This window comes from Schistocerca americana, chromosome 4 (assembly GCF_021461395.2).
Source record: "Schistocerca americana isolate TAMUIC-IGC-003095 chromosome 4, iqSchAmer2.1, whole genome shotgun sequence".
NCBI lineage: Eukaryota > Metazoa > Arthropoda > Insecta > Orthoptera > Acrididae > Schistocerca > Schistocerca americana.
The window spans coordinates 695,688,963-695,713,812 of NC_060122.1; positions in this window are offsets into that span (position 1 = coordinate 695,688,963).

Here is a 24,850-nt window from a genome sequence, read left to right on the forward strand (position 1 = left end):
CTGGAAATAGCTATTCTCGGCTACTTGGAGACTTCATTTTCCAATGGAATTTGTATGGATGATATTGCGCCATATCTCCTGGCCACAACTGTTAGCTATTTTTTGGAAACATTGTGGACAATTATAGTGAATGAATTGGCCACTAAGACTGCCTGACACGAATTCCGTCTAACATTTATAGGGTAATCGAGAGGTCATTTCATGCAAAAAATCCTGCGCGAGCAACACTTTTGCATTTACGGACGGCTGCAGAGGCAGCATGGCTCAATATTTCTTCAGGGGACTTCCAACTACATCGACTTGTTGAGTCCTCACCAAGTGGAGATGCTGCCCTTCGCTGGGAAAAAGGAGATCCGACACGATATTTGGATGTATCCGATGACTTTTGTCACCTCAGTGTACAAAAGGACACTTTTGCGCCCAACTGTCGCACCGAATAGTATTCGAACTTGTAATGACTACTTGGCATTCAAAAAGTTCGCACAGTAATCTCTAATTTTTTTATTTTTTACAGGAAGAGAATCCATTTTTTTGGGAACATATTAGAACATTTAGCTGTAAGACGGTGAACGAAAGTATTTTCTTTTGTTTACAGTTGAGCCAAATGGACTGTGAAGTAGATGTAAGGTTGCGACAACGGTCGGTGATGGAGTTCCTCTACAAGACCTGCCGCATCGATTCGCAGGAAGCTGCTCCCTGTTTATGGGGAGGACACAGTGGATCGGATCAGTATCCAGTGGTGGTTTCAGAGGTTTAAAGAAAGTGATTTCTCTCTATTGGACAATCCACGATGCGGTAAATCATCGACGCCAGTAAGTGATGTGAATAAGGAGACTATAAATCAAATCATCCAAAATGACAGATGTGTGCCGACACAGGAGCTTGCTCAAATGACTCGTTTGTCATTGGGTAGTGTGGTATCACTGGTACAATCACTAGGGTACAGTAAAATCTGTGCACGTTGCGTGCCTATATTGTTGACAAGAGAAATGGAAACGACGAGGAAGAAATTTTGCAAGAGTCTGCCTAATGACCTCTACTGAAGAGTGGAAACAGTGTTTTGACGGCGTCATTACCCAGGATGATACATGTTTGGTTTTGTCCTAACCTGAGATCAAAACGCAATCCATGGAGTGGCGTCGTCCTGGTTCCCCTCTGAAGAAGAAACCAAGACTTTCACTAACAGAGGGCCGAAAGGCGGTGGCCTCCTTCTTCTGGGATCAGTGTTGCATAATTTTCATTGACTTTTGGGAACCTGGATCCACAATGAACAGGGACCATTACTGTTTGTCATGGGAGAATTTGCGACGTGCCACCAAGACCCACAGATCACAGCTTCAGGGTCAGCACGTCAGACTAGTCTATGACACTGCCAAACCACTGACAGCCCTTATGACTCAGGAGAATGGGTTGAAAAGTTGTTCTTCATTCCTCTCTAGAGTCCGGACTTGGCTCCGCCTGATTTTTACCTCTTTGGTCGTCTGAAGGCCCACCTGCGCGAAAAAACATTTGATAGTGAGAAAGACCTTATTACCTGTGTCAAGCGATGGTGTAAAAGTCAATCCTCAGAATTTTATCGAAGTGCATTTACATCACGGAAAGAACGTTGGGCCAGATGCGTCACAGCCGATGGAGGCTACATTGAGTATGTTCAGTGTACAACTGAATATTCCAAGTATGTTCACAAAAAATTTCATTCTTCTGCAAAAAACAAAAAAAAATTGAGATGACCGTGCAAAACTTTGTGAAAGCTCTTTGTACATAAAACGGCCATTGGCTGTCTTCACTGTATACAGTATCCTCTGTCTGACATTTGTCAGCAGCCCACCAAACATTGCGGGGTACTAAAATACATTCTTAGTGCCGCACATCTTACAACATTAATAAAACCACTCTTCATATCTGGTTCTAGTTCCCGTCTCCTTTGACTGCCGGGCAAAGACACATCTACTGTCCAGGAAGGTGATGTTTACGACTGGTTGGTCAAGCCCCCCCCCCCTTCCCCCCCCCCCCCCCCCCCCCGCCTGCCCTCCCTATGACCGTTAAGTACATCGGTTTCCCAGTTGCTAGGAGCACCAAGTACCAATTGATTATCATCTTCGTTGCTGGTTACCTACAAGCTTACTCCGCCCCTCTCCTTCACTCGAAGATGGCCACAGAGGTGCATCGAAGTCCGAGTATAGAACGAGCTGTTTAGAAGAGCGCGCCATCAAAAATCCGCGATCTATCAGCCCAGGGGGCGCGAATTCCAAAACTGCCGCTTCGCATGGCACATCTGGAATAAAATAAAATTCGTTTAGTTTTTATCCTCGCTATGCACACTATGCGCGATATCACACTTTCAAATTCCCTCGTGCACTACTCTATTTATTCTTGTATCCTATGCCATTTTTTAAAATTTTGGGATTTCGAAGTATTACTTGTACAGCCGTACATTAGCAGCGAACTGAGGACAATACGTTTATCACTGAACATGTGTTGTACCATAGCAAGACTTTGTCAGCTTCTCCAATATACTTGAACACTGCAATTTTGTCACCCTCGATCCAGTCGATTCTTTAGTAAATGTAATATAAATGGGTGTCTGTATACACGAATACTCATTGTCCTTGAAAATCAAAAACTGATATGTTTTACATGAAACCATGAGCAGTCGCAATTAATTTGTGTTTGATAAAATTTCTTAATAGTGACTGGCAGCTACTTAAGATTTGTGTGATAAAGCTACAAGCAACAAGTATTGTGGGACAGGCTACAGTACAGTTAAAACTTTCGCGTGTCGTAAGGTGCTGATTGTCGATATGTCACACTGTTGTTTGTTATGGAACACAAGCATCTTCCAAAGACATGAATCACAAATTACTCTCTGAAGATCTCTTCCCGCCTAATATCTTCATTTTCGAGCTTTACGCCTTGATCTCAGAACAAATGATTTGGGATCCTCTAACGTGTATACAAATTTCACTCATTAATTACACTGTTTGATGAAAAGTATACGCAAATTCCCATATAGAAATGACCTCTGGATGTCGAAAGATGTGGAGCCGGCAGTGGTAAACGAGGCGGGAAACATTGTCAAGATAAATGCTGTAATAGCTGAATGCGTGAGTCAGGAGGTCTTCGAACGTGTGCTAGTCACTGGCTGCCACCTGAGTAGCAGTTACATTGAGCTCACTTCTAAAGCTGCCCGTGTGGACTGTTAGTAATGTGATCGTGATAAAGAAAAGCGGAAGAACAACAACAGCTAAACCAAGAATAGGAACAACTCACGTACTGATTGACAGGGCCCGTCGAGCATTGCGAAGGTTGATTCGAAAAATCGAATGATATCGGCAGAAGGAATGACTAGCTATGTCCAGAGTGCCACCAGCAGTCCTGCTTGCACAGTATCTGTGCGTAGGGAGTTAAAAGTGGTCGAGCAACTCCTCATAAACCACAAATTTGTGTAGATATTGTTAAGTGACTCTTGAGGAGGTGTAAAGAGCTATGCCACTGCACTGTGAATGACTGGAAACGACTGCTTTGGAATGATGACTCACGCTATATCAAGTGGCAATCCGAATGCCTGGAGAGCTTTACCTGCTGCCATGTACACTGCTAACAGTGAAGTACGGAAGAGGAACTGTTACGGTATTTGCGCTGAAGGAACAACTAAACGTGGAAGGATAATGAAACATTTTACGGCATTGTGTATAGTGTAGAGCAGAGGGAGTGTACGGAGACGGTGACTGTTGGCAAATGATATTTCTATTCGGTGATGCATAGCTACAATAACCTAAGAATTACTATGTGCACATGAGTGTCCCCAACATTTAAGTGTTTTGTGACAAAACCGTTATTAACTTTTAAATGAAAATATGTTTAAGAAACATGTTTTACATTCTAGAGGACCTCCTCAGTTTGAACCGACTGAAACAAAAAGTAAATCATCCAACGTAATCAGCCTGACAGTGTACCTTGCCATAAAGCAGCATCTATGAGGCAATTGTTTATGGACACGACTATTTCAGAAAGGGACTGGCAAGCCCAGGGTGGCGACCCAAATCGAATAGAACACCTTTGAGGTAAGTTAAGAAATCTACTTCGATCGAGCCCCTAGCATTCAATACTACCGTCTCTAGTTTTGGCCCTCGAGGAAGAGGCCGGCCGGTGTGGCCGTGCGGTTCTAAGCGCTTCAGTTTGGAACCGCCTGACCGCTACGGTCGCAGGTTCGAATCCTGCCTCGGGCATGGATGTGTGTGATGTCCTTAGGTTAGTTAGGTTTAAGTAGTTCTAAGTTCTAGGGGACTAATGACCTCAGCAGTTAAGTCCCATATGCTCAGAGCCATTTGAACCATTTGAACCTCGAGGAAGGATAGGTTGCCATTCCTCCACAGACATACATACTCCTCAGCAGAGATCATGCCGTCACGAAACCTAAAGGTGGACGCACCCCATAATAATGTTCATTAGTAGGTGTCCGGATAGTTTTCACCATGTACAGTAATGCACAGACGCTGTAATTTAAGAGTTTCTGGGTAGTAAATCTCAGTCAGATTGGTAAATACAGTAAATACTACCATTAGTTTCTGATGAAAAAATTAGTTCAGTTTCTATCGATTTTGAGGGGGTAAACTTGATCAGGTAGTGGTTTCACTCCTTCATGCAACTTAAATGTCATGTTATAGGAGCCAGCTGTTAATCTAATGCGACAGCGAAACATTTTATTAGACCATGAGCAATTTGTGTTAAGAGAAGTGCATCGAAATTGTAATACTAACAAAACATAACTTAAATATTACATTAACCTTTTCTTAAATTTTGTATGTGTAAACGAAAAGGAACCTGCTAGCAATTATGTACTGTAACCATCGGTGTTTATTCAGTTAGTAATATTTGTCTAGAGAAGACACACGCAACTCTTTTTTCTTCATGCAATAGATACACTGAAAAAATAATCAATCTGGCCACTTTCCTTGATGTTTTCCGTGGATCTGAGGCACTGGAATACTCTCTTTCAAATTCTGAAGGTGACAGGGTTACAATACAGGGAACGAAAGGATATTTACCATTTGTACAGAAACAAGATAGCGGTTATAGGTGTCGAGGGACATGAAAGGGAAGAAGTGGTTAGGAAGGGAGTGAGACAGGGTTGGAGCCTCTCCCCGATGTTATTCAATCTGTATATTGATCAAGCAGTAAAGGAAACAAAAGAAAAATTCTGAGTAGGTATTAAAATCCTCGGAGAAGAAATAAAAACTTTGAGGTTTGCTGATGACATTGTAATTCTGTCAGAGACAGCAAAGGACTTGGAAGAGCAGATGAACGGAATGGACAGTGTCTTGACAGGAGGATATAAAATGAACATCAAAAAAAGCAGGATAAGGTAACGTAGCATAAAGTAACGTAGTCGAATTAAGTCGGGTGATTCTGAGGGAATTATATTAGGAAATCAGACACTTAAAGTAGTAAATAAGTTTTGCTATTTGGGGAGAAAAATAACTGATGATGGTCGAAGTAGAGAGGATTTAAAATGTAGACTGGCAATGGAAAGGAAAGCGTTTCTGAAGAAGAGATATTTGTTAACATCGAGTATAGATTTAAGTGTCAGGAAGTCGTTTCTGAAAGTATTTGTATGGAGTGTAGCCATGTATGGAAGTGAAACGTGGACGATAAATAGTTTAGACAAGAAGAGAATAGAACCTTTCTAAATGTCTCGCTACAGAAGAATGCTGAAGATTAGATGGGTAGATCACATAAATAATGAAGAGGTATTGAATAGAATTGGGGAGGAGAGAAATTTGTAGCAGAACTTGGTTAGAAGAAGGGATCAGTTGGTAGGGCATATTCTGAGGCATCAAGGGATCACCGATTTAGTATTTGGGGGCATCGTGGAGGGTAAATATCGTCGAGGGAGACCAAGAGATGAATACAATAAGCAGATTCAGAAGGATGTAGGCTGTAGTATGTACTGGCAGATGAAGAAGCTTGCACAGAATAGACTAGCATGGAGAGCTGCATCAAACCTGTCTCAGGACTGAAGACCACAACAACAACAGTATAAAAATGATAAAAATCATTATCGATCAGGTCATACATCAGCCATCTCCAACTTTGTAAAACGGGAGAAGAAAGGAATCAGGAAAACAAGCTGAAAGTATGTAAAAATTTCAGTCTTTTTGTAATTAATGTAAAGTAAAACACAAAAGATCTGTGTTTCACATCTATCCATCATAGACGGTGTTCCGTGAAGAAAACGTTGTCACAATAACTAACATTTTTCCTTAACAGAATGTCCCCATTCACTAAAGAGTACTGTTGACGGGGATGGCAAACAGCAGACTGCACGGTGCTCTCTCGATTTAGTTACCAAATCTGCTAGCGGGTATCAAATGTTCGCTAAATATAAAGTGTAATTCCTGCTACTGAGAGTTTATGTACCCAGAAGGTTTGGTTATCACTTAAGGATTTGAAGAGTTTCTGAACTGCGGTCGCAACGTTTATTACTGGTCTGCTGCAGCCATTCAAGCGGTTCTTTCAAAGAAGACGAATTCGAAAAACTGACCGCTTTGAACGTGGTAAATGAGTGTAAGAGATCCTTTTCAAGCGTGCTACTGCACGACAGCAAAATCTCTGAGTCAGAACTAAATCTTACTAATTAATACTACAGCTGAAGTTCTTTCAAACCGTCCTAGAGCTGTGCTCCGTGCTTCGGTATTGCAATATGTGTGTGGCTTGTTAAGCGTGTATTAAATGCTACATTTCCAGACCATACAGTTTTGCGTAAATTGGCCTCGGATACGAGAGGTTACCTTGTGTATGAAACACACTGTACGTGAGGGCGTTCACTCTGCCAATAAAGTTCAATTTACGTTTTAAAATAAGGCTTAGATTGCAGGGCCCTGAAAGAACGGTACTTAACACATCAGGCCTGTTTAACTGTTTGCCTGTTATACCGCACCACACAGTTACAGAAAAGCGTTCTTATCTCTACAAACGCATGTTTGTTGTTTCGGACCACTGATGTGAGCTGTAAGTGATACTGATATCTTCATTTATGAAAGCAAATAAAGTTAACGGCATTATCCGTGCATTTGCATATAGTCAATGGCAAAATTCCGATCATGAGCAATAGGTCAGGGTACTTTCCAGAGCATTCGCGTTGTTGGCAGATCTTTCCAAAAGTGGAGGGTCAAGGTCCTACCTTCCCGCTCCCACCTTGTTCGCCAAACGGACGGCTTAAAAATCGTTGGAATTTAAAAAATTGTTTGTATTGGTGGTGGGAATGATCGCAGCCTGCGTCGTTCCGGATTTATCCTCAAATCCAAAAAAAAAAAAAAAAAAGGAGTCCACTGTTCTTCTCCAACCTCCTCATCCACCCACCCTTCCCCTCCACTTCCCTTTGTCTCTCTTTTCCACTTGTCTGGTCTCGTCACTTGTATTCTGTACACCATAAACCATAAACAAAGATTGAAATTCATGAAATGTTAGCAACAGAAGTCAGTCAGCAAGCAGAATAAGAGAGGAAAATTAACATGTAGTTGTCAATCCAGTCCTTTCCCATAACTTTTTGTGTATGAGTGCAATTCCACAAATGCTTCATGACATAGCTCTGTTCTGTCATTAAGGGGCAGGTCAGGATTCTTTGATTGGTGTTTATTAATGCCCATAATATCAAGTAATGTTGGTTCTCTGTCTTTGGTTCCCCTGTGGAGAACGTCACATTTAATAAATATAAAAGAAATTTACTCATAGCTTGTTTGTCATAGGTAGAAGCTTCATTTTCTGTCTCTACCACCTTTTACGCTCAGTCAGTCTGGTAGTTATAGACCTATTTGATTGAGTTATACATACTTTGCAGGAAATTCTTTAGATTCCAGTCCCTTCTAAAGGTGGACTCTTGTCCTTACAAAGCCGGCCGGAGTGGCCGTGCGGTTCTAGGCGCTGCAGTCTGGAGCCGAGCGACCGCTACGGTCGCAGGTTCGAATCCTGCCTCGGGCATGGATGTGTGTGATGTCCTTAGGTTAGTTAGGTTTACGTAGTTCTAAGTTCTAGGGGACTGATGACCTGAGAAGTTAAGTCTCATAGTGCTCAGAGCCATTTGAACCATTTTCGTCCCTACAATTGAACAGCATGTGACGAAGTATTCCTAGTGTAACAAGCTGGAGTACTTGGATTCTAGTTTCTTGGCAATTACCTCTGAACTCTTGCCTACATATAGCAATGGGAGTCATTAGTTAACAATGCGGTTTAGTGCAGTCTGAGGTGGATAGAGAAATGCTGTTATCATCTGTTTCTTCTTTTTCTGGGTATGTTGTCCATTAGGCTACGACTACTATCATTGCTGTACACTATATCTTTAATTATTATCAGTTCATTTTCCAATTTCTGGTTTGGTTTGTGGTATAGGTTGTAGGCAGAGCACCGTGGATTGGAGGGCTGCGTGCTTACATATAATGGGATACTGGGAACTGGCCGATATTACGATGTCTCTAGAAGTTACTTTTCTGTACATCTTAAATAAATGCTGTTGGTTACTAATGTCAATGGTGATGTATAAAATGTTAGAAGTCTCCTCCCAACTCGATTGCAGACTTAATTTAACTGAGGTATGAATTAACATTATAAAAATATTGTTTTAACGGTCTGCTGGAACTTGTCCGCAAGCGCTTACATCATCCACATACTTAGACCATACTGCAAATTAGAACTTACAGCCTTTTTACCTAAAAATGTTTGTTCAAAATTGTCCATGAACATTTCAGCTAATAAGGAGCATAGCTGGGAACACACTGCTAACCCCCATGACCTCTCAGAATCTGTTAAGGCTGAAAATAGGTTTTCTTTAACCTTTTATGCATGCCTCATATCGTTCACACGTTTATGTGCCGTATGTCCATTGGACCCAAATGCCTAATACGAGATTCCAAATGAAAACAAGTATTTTCTTGGAATTTGTCACATATGAATATTTAGGTTTAAGAGTATGATATAAGACACATGGGATCTGTTTCAGTAGTTTTACTAAGTTATAAAGAGTATATTTTTAACCCTGAGTAATGTTCTGCCAATAAATTATACTATGAAAACTGGAACATTATTTATCAAAAACTGTTCAGAGTTGGGTGATTATTATAGTGAAAAAGAACAAATCTTTAAACAAGAAAGCATCACTTTAATATTTGCAATTGTTGCAAACCAGACTGCTATGATCCTGGCCACACATGATTTGTGTACGTACATCATATTACCTTTTTTCTGTCCTTTGAGGCAGAACACAACACTTTCTCTTCTGCTGACCCACAGCACTACTGCTGTTTTGTGTTTGAGGGATAGCAATGAACTTCTCCATATCAAGGCATATCGATATCTGTAGAAAGGGATTAGAAGATCTAATCATAAACAGTAGGATAAAATCCACTGGAGGTTCCTTAATGTCATCTCTTGCACAAAAGCACTTCATGCTAAGTGGGATGTTGTGTTGTGTTAAGAATAAAGGCATTTCGAGAGCGCCCATCCACTATGTTTGCATATGTGACTGTGCACTACCTGATTCATAACATCCACACTACTCATCTTTTGCTTGTAAATTTCACAGCCTCAGGTTTCGGTTTTGCATGTTGTTCATATACACATTTATCATGATGCATGGTACTTAGGAGGATTACACACTTGTTCGCCTTTGGTTGAAAAACTGACCAATGTCATTTCTTACATAAATGCATAATTGATTTGAATTACTTACCTACTACTCTTTGGCTCCATTTCTTTTAGAATTTCGCTTTGATTCATCCTCATTGTTCGAACAACAATTAGAATTTTACTCAAGATTTGTTTTGGTAATGGTACACTTGTAAAATAGTTATTTACAGTACCATTTCTGGCTGTATTAGCATTATTGCCTGCAAAGAACTTCAGTGCACTGAGGCCCGCATTTTCCTGAAGTGGCTCATCTGGTTTTCCTCGTGCATATACAATCCCCTAAGTGACATAACCAGTTTCAGCTTCACACACCAAGAATACTTTCCAGGGTTATTTGGGTGATGCTGCACGAATCCACAAGGATCTCTAAATGGAATAAATTGTTCATCCAGCATGTCATATATTTTGGTTTCGCTACTTTCCTACACTGTCCTATAAATATTTTCTGTAGGTAGGATATATTAGCCATCTACTCAGTTAGCAATCTAGGCAATCTTGATCATTTGTCATCGTATCTAATGCATCTTTTAGTGCCTCAAACTGACTCAGGAATTGCAGTGCTATATAATGGATCGGAAAAATTCAGCAGATTGGAACATCCCAGCCTTTATCTGCACCAATATGAAGGAAAATTCCCCAGAAGGCGAAAATTTCTTTTCTGCTTATTTCAAAACAGTTTATTCTTCTTTGTATACAAACTCTCCCAGCCTCTTGGTACACCTCACAATGTTTCATTCAGAATGGTTAGAGGAATAAATAAATCCCAAGCATCTGTGTGGTTTAAGTGATTATACCCCTTGCTGGTCCTAGTATAAATTTCACAAAGTTGTCAGCAAGCATTTTATTTTGTACTGTAGGATCTATTTCTTCTTAGCATACCATTTGCAGCAACATGTATGTTGGCGGTTTTACTGTCCATTTGGCCAGAGGTATTATTAACTACAGCATAACTATCACCATTACCGCTTTTTCCTTTATCCAGAGAGTTGCATACTGCTGCCTGAGGATCTACTTCATGGTTCTCATGCTGAGCAGTAACCTTGTATGTGGCAAGAAACCGTCCTTTTCACCTACCCATTGAGTAACAACTGATTCAAAATATGGGCTTCTTTCTCCTCCTTTTATGGATGTAGATTCCGACATTCTATCTGAAAAAGAATAATAGGCAGAGATGATAAAAGTACTCTCTTCTTCTGCGGACTGCTATTGACTGCTGTTCATATGATTGTTTTGTGTTATGAGTGACCCTCACCTTTCTTCCAAATGACAATCGAATGACGAAATAAATCTCGGGTACACAGCCTGGTATGAGTGTGTATAGGACACAATATTTCGGCAGTCGACCGCGTTTCCATCATCAGGTGCGCTAATGTGCTGACCAGTGGTGGGCTGGCGCCATGTATATATAGGACAATCCCCCTCCAGCGCCTCCCTCAGGCGCTTCCTATGAGGCGGTGTGGTCCGCGCCCCGCGCGTGGTCCTGGTACAGCGTCCGTTCTCCCGCCGTCTGAGCGCTGCGTCCTAGGTCTTCTCGTTCAGGAGGGTCTGCCGGCACCGCTCTCGTTATTCTTCCCTCCTCCCCCGAAGTCGGTACACTCTGGGAAATATCCTTTTTCTTCTCAATCGGGCTGATCGTGGGTTCCCACGCCTTGCTAAGGATGTCACGATGTGGTTGTGGCTCCCTTACTCTGATCTCTATGGCTTGTTTGAAGACACAGTCCCAGTATCTGGAAGTCTGTGTCAGGACTTTGGTTTGGTCATGATCCATGCTGTGGAGTTCCGATAGGCAATGCTCAGTGACTGCAGTCTTACTGGGCTGTTGCAGCCTAGTGTGCCGTTGATGTTCTCGGCATCGGTCCTCAATGGTACGAATGGTCTGACCTATGTATACACTCCCGCATTGGCAAGGTATCTGATAAATCCCTGATTTACGTAGACCAAGGTTGTCCTTGACACTACCAAGAAGGCTCTTGGGTTTGCTTGGAGGACGGAAGGTGGTTTTCACTTGGTGTCTACGTAAAATGCGTCCCATTTTTCCGGATAAGGCCCCCCAAAACACAACACTGATGTACAAGAAACTGCAACAACTTTTATATATTGCCTTAAACACTTTTAGCAAATTACAGCAATATTTTACTCTCTTACGCAACACAGCAGTAAGCTATCTGACAGATGAAGAGTTGCAAACTGTAATTTCAAGTTGTAACTATGCATTTTATGCAATCACAACAATTGGAAATTTAGCCTGTGTATTCCCTGAATTCCAACAAAATATATTTGATTACAAAAGAGTCTAAATTAAAGACAGTAGAACATAAACCACAGCGTCCATTAGACCATGTTATGTAAATGTGTGGTACAAGAAAGAAAATATGACACTTAAAATTAATGACTCAGATTTCTAATAGTACCTGCAATACGGTATTTAGTACTGCAAGAGAACATACCCTGATACCCTGGTGAATGGGGGGGGGGCAACTTCAAGTTTTTCATGTATCAGGGTACGCATACTAGTGTTAAGCATGTCTCATGCCGCTAACATGAAATTAAACTAGCATTCCACTAGGTAGAAGGAACATCATTTAGTATTTTCACTTTAGTGAATTAAATATTCCAAATTTTAGCTGAAATTTATTTTTGGTTTTCATAAGTGAATCTAACTGTTTGGCTAATTTATGGCAGACAGAACAGCATACCTCTTAAGCTTCGGATGGGATACTCTAAAGAAATGCAACGAATTATTATGAATGCTAAGAAAAACTCATTCTGGTATGAAGTGTGATGGTAGCAAAGTCTGCTCAACTGATTAAGCTGTGACTTATTAGAGAGAATTAATAGAAATTTCCATAGGTAGCTGTGCTAATGTGACTGGCCACAGTGAATTATTACTTGAGTCTTGGAATACAGACTTTATAACAGACTGTGTTAATCCGACTGGCCATAGAGCATGTTCAGGAGACAATGAAATGTAACTGTGTCAAAGAGACTAGTCAAAGTGCATGATTGGCTACATTCATGTTACTAATGTCGGTAACCGAATGTTGTGTTCTCTGCGTAGTTATGATCTGTATAATCGAATCATAGACTTATTAAACATTGCATTTTCACAATTCAGTAAGAATTTCTGAAGCCTGTTTTCTGACCCTGCTGTGCCATAATTTAGCTTACTTATCCCTAATACTCATCCGATAGTGTTGTGGTTCATTGTAGTGAATCAATTTCAGTTGCTCTATTGGATTTACATTTATCAAAGTGCCTGGTGATGTAATGGATCCAGATTTCTTACAAAGAAGTGAACTGGTTTACGAGGTGAAAAGAAGGTAACTAAAAACAAAGGGAAATGTTAGGGCTCTGGGTGAGAAATTACAGGAGAAATGTCATTTGCCTATCGTACAATGGACTACAGAGACCTGTCAGGTAAGTTTGGACGCTCTCATAATTTTTACATCTTCTGAGGACATATTGGAATTTATGGAATGTGAAGACTTGTATTCTGAATTAAGTGCAGAGTTTAGGCTCAAATGGCTCTGAGCACTATGGGACTTAACATCTATGGTCAACAGTCCCCTGCAGAGTTTTACATGCCAGTTTTAGCTATGTAGCAAAACAACAATGTTTTCAGGTAAATAACACATTTTCGACGCTATCACTAGTTACATATGGTATCACTCGATACATATGATTAATATATAAAGTCAGACTCAGACTGCGTTCAAAAACCATAATCTATGGCATGCATTGCTTTGTAAGCAGAAGCATAGTACGTGTGATTAATGTTAATGGGGAATACATGGTTCTGATTATCCAGTATGGTTGTGGTATGGACAACATGGGTCTGAGGAAGAGATTAATAACAGTCACGTGGGATATTTTTGAGGCAGAGGACGTAAATATATCATCTACCTATCACCATGAAAAGCATACCGTCAGTGATTCTGAGTTACAAAGTAAAGAGAGGTACCTGCAAGGCAGCAACTGGCAGCTTATGAAAGCACTGTCGTTACATTGTAAGAATTTGTGTAATGCAACTGTCGGTTACCCATGACTGCTGCTACCCAACAGCGCATACCAACAGAGAGTAATGCTTCATCCTATAAGAAGCCACATCAGATCCTGAAGCATTTACAGCCGATCATGGAGCAATTTATCGACCAACAACTGGCAGAAGGTTTTATAGAAATCAGCGATAGATGGGGCACACCTGTTGTCCTGGTCCCACAAAGGTCAGTGGATGGCACTAAAAAATGTCACATTTGTTACGACTATTGATATATGAATGCTTGTACTAATACTGATGAGTATCAGATGCTGAATACCACAGAGACACTTGACAATATTTGGACAGATGCGAGTACTTCCTTAGAATGGATCTAATATTGGGTACCACTGAATGGATTTAGTATCAGAAGAGGTAGAATCTGACTCTTTGGGGGATTTACAATGTTTTAGAATGCCACTCGGGATCTGAGAATATGCCAGATACATTTCAAAAATTGCTGGATTGAGTTCTGCGTGGCCTGAAACCTTGAAGAGCATGATGTATCTCAGTGATACTAAAGTTTTTTCCGAAGCTATGGACGAACACGAGAAATGGTTGGAGGAAGTTTTTGATAGACTAAGAGCTGCACATCTCACCCAAGTGTAGACGGATGTACTTGTGCACAGGCAGAATTCAAGTATTGGGTCATGTCATTAATCAGAATGGTGAAGAACTGATGTCCATTAACTATCAGCAGTTTTTGAATTGGCCGCTCCACAACAAAGCAAGTACAAAATTTTATGGTCCTATGTTATTATTACCATATATGTATTGAATACTTTGCATTAATTACTCAGCCATTGAATCATTTTATGAGGGAAGGCGCTAGATTAGAGTGATTGAAGGAGTGTGAGTATGCCTTTTAAGTGATCAAGAAAGCATTAATCAAAGACCCAGTACTGGTGTTTCAAGATTTTGATAAGTAATTCACCAGTACTGTTTATGATTGGTTCTGAGGTAGGATATTAACGGGAAAAAGAGCATCCTTCGATACGCAGTCTTACAAAATAGCGATAATGGTAAAGTTGTTTTGAAATAATTTAGATCCATGACCAAATCACAGTCGAATGCTTTCGTCTTAACCCTTTAAAAACTTTCATTTCACCCACAGGTTGGGAACTATTGATGTAGAATTATTACTTGTAAGGCTGCATGGTCCATTCCTATCGAACAGCTCTGTTCAATGGCACAAAATCACATCCTAAATAAAATCTCTGCCTTCTAACATCATGTCAGTACTTGTTTCGTTATACCAATCTGCTTAGTTCATTGATTCATTGGCATACATCTGCTCTTCTGTGGTGTGTCACATCGAATATGTCGCTTTTTGCAGATCTACCAAACGACTTTCTCGGTGCTGGATCCATCCATCTAACCTCATGTCATTATTTTTAATGTCATAGAAATCTCGTTTGTTCCTTTCATTCTGTGTACAAGTAATGTCAATGCTTTCAATTATTCAGTTCTTACACAACACACAAAAATACTGCTCTACTTTGATGTAACAAAAGTACTTTTCATATCAAAACGTTGAACAAGCAGTGTTGCTATTATCGACTTTGGTGTTTATACTTAATGAGTAATGTTGAATACGATATACATCGATATTCTCTCTCTGATTGCCTTACAAATATCTTACTACTGTGTGGTGGTGGTAACTTCAGGACAAAAGAAAACACACACATAATTGATTTCTCTTGTGGCCATCACTGTGAAAACTTGTCTATTCTTTGCAAGCTTTTAAATCCCTGTATAGCTGTTGCCATGTGTTAGCAGAGCGCAAGACTTACAAGCGCATGGCCTGGTCTCCCTCTGCAATATGATTCCCCCCTCCATCCCCGCCCCATCCCCCCAACACTTGCTCCCTTCACTAAACTGACGATTCGTCAATGCATCCGGCCGTGTCGTATAAGTGGAACCCTCCTTTGAGTCTAGTCGTACCACAGATTTTTCCATAGTTAGACTGAGAACCTTCTAAGTAATTACTCGTTCTAGCCATACATATTTCAACATTATTCTGTAGAGCCACATCTCAGAATCTTCTATTCTCTTCTTGCCTGAACTGTTATTCTTCACAATACACTTCAGTACAAGGCTACACTCAAAAGAAATATTTTTGAAGCAGAATACCTAAAACTTAAATTTATATTAGATGTTAACAAACATATGTTCGGAAATGACTATCTCGCTGCTGCCAGTATAAATTTTATATCTCCTCTACATGGGTATAATCACTTTTTACTGTCCATTTAGCTAAACTCATTGACTTCTCTTAGTGTCTTATATCTAAATGTCATAGCACCAGCTTCGCCTCCTTTAAACTGATTACACTTCAACGCCCTATTTCCAAAGCACTACCTACAGCCTTCAACTTCTGTTCCAAGACCCTTGTTCAGACAAAGGTACCAGTTATTCGTCCTCGTGGCCTTTAAGTCGTGTTTCTACCGGGTCCACTCACTAATTTTTGGGTTGGGCAATGGTAGTGGTAGAGGGTTGCCGGAATCTGTTCCTCTCGCAACTTCTTGCTCCCGCCCCCCACCTCCCTCCACCGCCTGCCGGCGTCTAGCGTTATCCCATGCGAAAGTTTCCAAACGCTTTGTAAGTGTCAGAAAATTCTGTAACGGAGGTGGGATGTGGACACCAGTTCGGTATTCACCGGGTCGGATTTGGAAAATCGTCTGAAAACCACTTACAGTGTGGCTGGTACTGCAGCCCTCTTCGGTAAACCGCTAGATGCATTCAAAGTCAAGCTGGCAGTCACAAATATTAAATCATCCACAGGCCTCAAAGTTTATATTACTTCTCACGGAACTCGTTCTCCTTGAAATTCCATTCCCAGATATCTCTTTGGTTTCCTTTAGGCAACTACATGCTCAGTGAAGAACTAGAATTACATCATGGGCAGACAATAATCCTGCCTCACTCCCTACTCAACTGTGGATTCCTGCGTAGTCCTTCGACTTTATCGTCACTATTTTCCGTTATCGCAAATATAATTCATTGCATTAAGCCCGTTCCTGTTAATCAGGGCCTAAAACAGAGCGGTAGCTGGTATCCGAGATTAATGAACCTTGTATTTTAGAAAAACAGGCAGACATGCGTCATCCCTCAGACTGATTAAAATGGTCTCTGAGCAGAAAATAACGAAGATGTAAAATAACTGTTAAGTAATAGCATTAACAACTTACTACTAACGAAATTTGTGTTGAGAACAAATAAATCAAATGTAAAAGTAATGGAGAATAGAAAAAGAAAGCAGGGAATATCTAACATGGTAACTGAGGTATTTCGGCAAGTCTAGAGCTTAAGGAAATATGACTACACATCGTGGCTCTGATAAGGTAACCTTCCAGGAAACAGGCGCACGCGAAATACCTTTTTGCAACATATGAGCCCTAAGAATAATAAAGATAACATGATACCGTAGAATTAACAATTTTCTGAAATTGTATATCTGATGCACAGCAGTGTGTGGTGAGGGAAGCTAGAACCATGCTAAGTACAGAGAAATAACTAGTATTTCTAGGAACATAAAGGATGTTAACCATTAAGCACGAAATACAGAGTTAGTTTAAACGACAGCCAAAGAGAGACCCATCCGATTTGAAAGGCCAGGTTAGTCCGACATTGCCAAACGTGTCCATAATTTGATGAACCCCCGCTGATAATAGCAGCAGATAGATTAACAATAAAATCTACATTTATGTAGGATTAAACTAATTGGCAGTACATTGGTAAAGGATGTGGTTGAGCGTATTACATAGTAGAAATTAAAAGATTATTACTCACCGGGAGAGATGGAAAACGGAATCAAACTGGTTATAATACTAGTGAAGAAGCAACCGAAATATAAGATACAGAAGCAAGACGGAACTAAGCCTAAATTTTAAAATCAGTAGTATCAGCAACAACGATAATGACATTGCAGTACATTTTATGCCACGTACAACTGATTGAATCTCAGTACACACCTGAGTTTTTATGATCATCAAATATTTATTGTACTTAATCAGCTTTTTTTTTTTGGTCATCAGTCTACTGACTGGTCTGATGCGGCCCGCCACGAATTCCTTTCCTGTGGTAACCTCTTCATCTCAGAGTAGCACTTGCAACCTACGTCCTCAATTATTTGCTTAACGTATTCCAATCTCTGTCTTCCTCTACAGTTTTTGCCCTCTACAGCTCCCTCTAGTACCACGGAAGTCATTCCCTCATGTCTTAGCAGATGTCATATCATCCTGTCCCTTCTCCTTATCAGTGTTTTCCACATATTCCTTTCCTCTCCTATTCTGTGTAGAACCTCCTCACTCCTTACCTTATCAGTTCACCTAATTTTCAACATTCGTCTATAGCACCACATCTCAAATGCTTCGATTCTCTTCTGTTCCGGTTTTCCCACAGTCCATGTTTCACTACCATACAATGCAGTACTCCAGACGTGCATCCTCAGAAATTTCTTCCTCAAATTAAGGCCGGAATTTGATATTAGTAGACTTCTCTTGGCCAGAAATGTCTTTTTGCCATAGCGAGTCTGTTTTTGATGTCCTCCTTGCTCCGTCCGTCATTGGTTATTTTACTGCCTAGGTAGCGGAATTCCTTAACTTCATTGACTTCGTGACCATCAATCCTGATGTTAGGTTTCTCGCTATTCTCATTTCTACTACTTCTCATTACCTTCGTCTTTCTCCAATTTACTCTCAAACCATACTGTGTACTCATTTGACTGTTCATTCCGTTCAGCAGATCATTTAATTCTTCTTCACTTTCACTCAGGATAGCAATGTCATCAGCGAATCGTATCATTGATATCCTTTCACCTTGTATTTTAATTCCACTCCTGAACCTTTCTTTTATTTCCATCATTGCTTCCTCGATGTACAGATTGAAGAGTAGGGGCGAAAGGCTACAGCCTTGTCTTACACCCTTCTTAATACGAGCACTTCGTTCTGGATCGTCCACTCTTATTATTCCCTCTTGGTTGTTGTACATATTGTATATGACCCGTCTCTCCCTATAGCTTACCCCTACTTGTTTCAGAATCTCGAACAGCTTGCACCATTTTATATTGTCGAACGCTTTTGCCAGGTCGACAAATCCTATGAAAGTGTCTTGATTTTTCTTTAGCCTTGCTTCCATTATTAGCCGTAACGTCAGAATTGCCTCCCTCGTCCCTTTACTTTTCCTAAAGCCAAACTGATCGTCGCCTAGCGCATTCTCAATTTTCTTTTCCATTCTTCTGTATACTATTCATGTAAGCAGCTTCGATGCATGAGCTGTTAAGCTGATTGGGCGATAATTCTCGCACTTGTCAGCTCTTGCCGTCTTCGGAATTGTGTGGATGATGCTTTTCCGAAAGTCAGATGGTATATCGCCAGACTCATATATTCTACACACCAACGTGAATAGTCGTTTTGTTGCCACTTCCCCCAATGATTTTAGAAATTCTGATGGAATGTTATCTATCCATTCTGCCTTATTTGACCGTAAGTCCTCCAAAGCTCATTTAAATTCCGATTCTAATAATGGATCCCCTATCTCTTCTAAATCGAATCCTGTTTCTTCGTCTATCACATCAGACAAATCTTCACCCTCATAGAGGCTTTCAATGTATTCTTTCCACCTATTGCTCTCTCCTCTGCATTTAACAGTGGAATTCCCGTTGCCCTCTTAACGTTACCACCGCTGCTTTTAATGTCACCAAAGGTTGTTTTGACTTTCCTGTATGCTGAGTCTGTCCTTCCGACAATCATACCTTACTCGATGTCTTCACATTTTTCCTGCAGCCATTTCGTCTTAGCTTCCCTGCACTTCATATTTATTTCATTTGTGTATTCCTGATTTTCCCAGAACATGTTTGTACTTCCTCCTTTCATCAATCAACTGAAGTATTTCCTCTGTTACCCATGGTTTCTTCGCAGCTACCTTCTTTGTACCTATGTTTTCCTTCCCAACTTCTGTGATGGCCCTTTTTAGAGATGTCCATTCCTCTTCAACTGTACTGCCTACTGCGCTATTCCTTACTGCTGTATCTATAGCGTTAGAGAACTTCAAACGTATCTCGTCATTCCTTAGTACTTCCGTATCCCACTTCTTTGCGTATTGATTCTTCCTGACTAATGTCTTGAACTTCAGCCTACTCTTCATCACTACTATATTGTGATCTGAGTCTATATCTGCTCCTGGGTACACCTTACATTCCAGTATCTGATTTCGGAATCTCTGTCTGACCATGATGTAATCTAATTGAAATCTTCCCGTATCTCCAGGCCCTTTTCCAAGTATACCTCCTCCTCTTGTTATTCGCTGAAACTTGTTACAGAACTCAATTAATCTTTCTCCTCTTTCATTCCTTGTCCCAAGCCCATTTTCTCCTGTAACCTTTTCTTCTACTCCTTCCCCTACAACTGCATTCCAGTCGCCCATTACTGTTAGATTTTCGTCCCCCTTTACATACTCCGTTACTCTTTCAATATCCTCATACACTTTCTCTATCTGTTTATCCTCAGTTTGCGACGTTGGCATATATACCTGAACTATCGTTGTCGGTGTTGATCTGCTGTCAATTCTGATTAGAACAACCCGGTCACTGAACTGTTCACAGTAACACACCCTCTGCCCTCCCTTCCTATTCATAACGAATCCTACACCTGTTATAACATTTTCTGCTGCTGATACTCATCTGACCAGAAATCCTTGTCTTCCTTCCACTTCACATCACTGACCCCTACTATATCTAGATTGAGCCTTTGCATTTCCCTTTTCCGATTTTCTAGTTTCCCTACCACGTTCAAGCTTCTGACATTCCACGCCCCGACTCGTAGAACTTTATCCTTTCGTAGATTATTCAGTCTTTTACTCATGGTAACTTCCCCCTTGGCAGTCCTCTCCCGGAGATCCGAATGGGGGACTATTCCGGAGAGATCATCATGACACTTCTTCAATTACAGGCCACATGTCCTGTGGATACACGTTACGTGTCTTTAATGCAGTGGTTTCCATTGCCTTCTGCATCCTGATGTCGTTGATCATTGCTGATTCTTCCGCCTTTAGGGGCAATTTCCCACCCCTAGGACAAGAGAGTGCCCTGAACCTCTATCCGCTCCTCCGCCCTCTTTGACAAGGCCGTTGGCAGAATGAGGCTGACTTCTTATGCCGGAAGTCTTCGGCCGCCAATCCTGATTATTTATCAAAATTTAGGCAGTGGGGGGATAGAACCGGGACCGAAGACGTTTTGATTGTGAATCAAAGATGCTACCCCTAGGCCACTACGTTTTATACGGTTTTTGGTTGTGACCTCTCACATCGACCTACGTGAAAAACTTAGTACATGTCAAGTTGCAACGATGTATCGGGTCAGCGTTATCATTTAACAGTAGCTTTGCTTTTCGATACCTGATAACTTAAAGAATCATTACTTAAGGTAAATTTCGTATCGCATCTTGTGCATTTAGACCAGCACATCCACCTGAAAGCTTGTTGTAACACTGAAAGTTTTTATACAAAAAGTATAAATTAATTTTGTCTAAAAACTCTTCAACCATTTTCAGATTTTTAAGTATTATTCCATAAATCTATACCCTCCACAGCATCTCTCTCTCTCTCTCTCTCTCTCTCCCCCCCCACTCTCTCTCTCTCTCTCTCTCTCTCTCTCTCTCTCTCTCTCTCTCTCTCTCTCTCATACACACTCTCTCGTGCGTGTGTGTGTGTGCGTGTGTGTGTGTGTGTGTGTGTGTGTGTGTGAGAGAGAGAGAGAGAGCGTGAGTGAGTTTTTTTAGGAAGTGTGTGCGGATTTCTTGTCAGGGCAGTGTTATAACTTTGTGTAAAGGTTTTTCTCGACTGCTATTATTTTCTTTGCCCTTTTTCTGCGTGGGTGGAGCTTACTTTAATTTCCCTCGGGATATGGATTAAATTAATCAAATTAAGAACTTAATATAAGCTTTAGACATGAAAAAATATGCCATTTCCTGCCTCCTAAATTAGAGTGAGAATTTTTCACATTAATTTCCTAAACTGCCAGCTAGAATACAAAAGATTTATTCAAAGTAGAAAATTAAGTGGCGTTGGAAGCTTTCGAAACACAAACATAACCTTACTATTTCGGCACTGTGAACGTCTGAAATCAATGAAATACTTCAGGCACTCTACTTTTAGATGATCGTCTTTCTTAAGAAATTGTGGAGGTAAATAGTCCGTTATTTTCATTTCCCAGCAGAGACCACGCAGAAGGATGTCAGAAGGAAAGCAAATGCTACTCAATCTGTTGCAGGGCATAAGATTAGATTACTTAATGGGATCGGAAGGTAAGAGGCCTTTAAAAGAAAAAAATAGAGAGGTTGCAGTAAAGGTACATTTTTAACCGTGTTCACCGATAAGAGTAAATAATTACGTTGTGTGTTTCATTTCCCTTTAATCATACTCTTCCTTCATTCCCTTTGTCCAGTAGTATGTTTTCTATAAGTCTAGAAGCAGTTTGAGTCAACCAAGTCGGCAAATAATAAGATAAATATTCTTGATTTGTGTTTTACCTGCAAGTAAACCTTGGCCATAGAAATTTGTGACATTTTTGTCACAACATTGCTTGTCGTCATGTTATTGATTTTACGTTTCCCTGTAGCTATTTGTCACTTTTAATATCACTGTCACGTGTTTCTGTAGGTGAGTATATTCACATGTGTGGGACTTCAGCTGGACTAAAATGAGGCATCGATTGATAGGCTATATCTCCAAGCATAACGTAATCGCCAGTTTGGTAAGGAAGAGAAGTGTGAGGGGTTTGATTGTAGTAAGCAGTCTGAAATAGATGCAGCTTGAAGTATTTACTCCGAGATGAAGGGCCGACAAGAATGAAGAGCCGTATCGAATTCATCTCCGGACTCAAGACTCCAACAGCAATAAGATTTCGGTAAGTTACCGGGCTGTTTCGTCTTTGTCTGGCTATCTAGGAAAAACATAATTCTATTTCATGCTTGCGCTAGTATGATAGTAATTCCTGAAGAGTAATGAAATACTGCTAACTTGTATAGTTATTTTTAGCTCTTGCTCATTTAGAGAGAAACGAAGTGTGCAGATAATGAAATATGTGTGGGAAATTGAAATATAGTGCTATTATTTAAGAGTACTGCGACCTTTTTATCGCTGTTAAATATATATTGTTTCAGTAGGAGGCAATGTAATACACTGGCCAAACCAGACCAGCTCAGACAGTGAACGTGACAAACGCATGGTAGAAAGGCCCTCAAGCGTCACAGTAGTCCCATCGTGTAAAATATTAGTCACCGTGTTAAAAGAGCATATCGTTTGATCTGGGTAGCTGTAGATGGTTAAGAAATGGAACCGACAGCTCATACTGTGAATACAACAATATAAACCCACAAAACTATTCTCGCCGTTATTGTGCTTGAATTTGCTTGCTGTTTGTTTACTTTATGTGTAAGAAAGCTGCTCCCTGTTACAAAGTAATAATTCACCGACTGTTAAGAAAAGCACTACACTAGAATCGTGGAGGGAAACGTGTTGTGAATGGTCTCTCCTTGATGCTTATGGCACACTGCGAAGTAAATGCATAAAAGTAGTGAAGTACTCGATGACTTAGACTAATTTGACATCTACTGATTTGAAAGCTACGATATCCGGGCAGGAGTGTAATACATTTAATAAGGGGAATTTTTATGAGGGTAAGTACGGTTTGTAACCCTTAAATATAAATTTTTAACTGCTTCCCTTAACCCATAATCTACAAAAATAAATTAAATGCGGGTAGTTGGTAAGTGCATCACTCGAGTACGGATAAACGGATCTGGCTATTTTAAAAAAATTGTAGTAGTCCGAATACAGCTTTTAGGGGAAGAAAAATGGGAAACGTTGCCAGGAAAATGGCAAAATTCTGGAAAACCTAAAGTGATTTTTATGGTTTTTTCTACAAACTCTTTCTTTTATCCTTTATGCTCCCAAGATATAAATAAGTTAATTCAATGTCTTTAACTGAAAACAAATCTAGTTGCTGTTGTTGTGGTCTTCAGTCCTGAGACTTGTTTGATGCAGCTCTCCATGCTACTCTATGCTGTGCAAGCTTCTTCATCTCCCAGTACCTACTGCAGCCTACATCCTTCTGAATCTGCTGAGTGTATTCATCTCTTGGTCTCCCTCTACGATTTATACCCTCCACTCTGCCCTCCAATGCTAAATTGGTGATCCCCTGATGCCTCAGAACATGTCCCAGCAACCAGTCCCCTCTTCTTGTCAAGTTGTGCCACAAATCCCTCTTCTCCCCAATTCTATTCAATACTTCCTCATCAGTTATGTGATCTACCCATCTAATCTTCAGCATTCTTCTGTAGCACCACATTTCGAAAGCTTCTATTCTCTTCCTGTCCAAATAATTTATCGTCCACGTTTCACTTCCATACATGGCTACACTCCATACAAATACTTTCAGACACGACTTCCTAACACTTAAATCAATTCTCGTTGTTAACAAATGTCTCTTCTTCAGAAACGCTTTCCTTGCCATTTCCAGTCTACATTTTATATCCTCTCTACTTCGACCATCATCAGTTATTTTGCTCCCCAAATAGCAAAACTCCTTTATTACTTTAAGTGTCTCATATCCTAATCTAATTCCATCGGCATCAACCGACTTAATTCGACTACATTCCATTATCCTCGTTTTGCTTTTGTTGATGTTCATCTTATACCCTCCTTTCAAGACACTGCCCATTCCGTTCAACTGCTCCTCCAAGTCCTATGCTGTCTCTGACAGAATTACAATGTCATCGGCGAACCTCAAAGTTTTTTATTCTTCTCCATGGATTTTAATACCTACTCCGAACTTTTCTTTTGTTTCCTTTATTGCTTGCTCAATATAAAGATTGAATAACATCGGGGATAGGCTACAACCCTGTCTCACTTCCTTTCCAACCACTGCTCCCCTTTCATACCCCTCGACTCTTATAACTGCCATCTGCTTTCTGTACAAATTGTAAATAGCCTTTCGCTCCCTGTATTTTACCCCATGCCACCTTTAGAATTTCAAAGAAAGTATTCCAATCAACTTTGTCAATAGCTTTCTCTAAGTCTACAAATGCTAGAAACGTAGGTTTGCCTTTCCTTAATCTTTCTTCTAAGATAAGT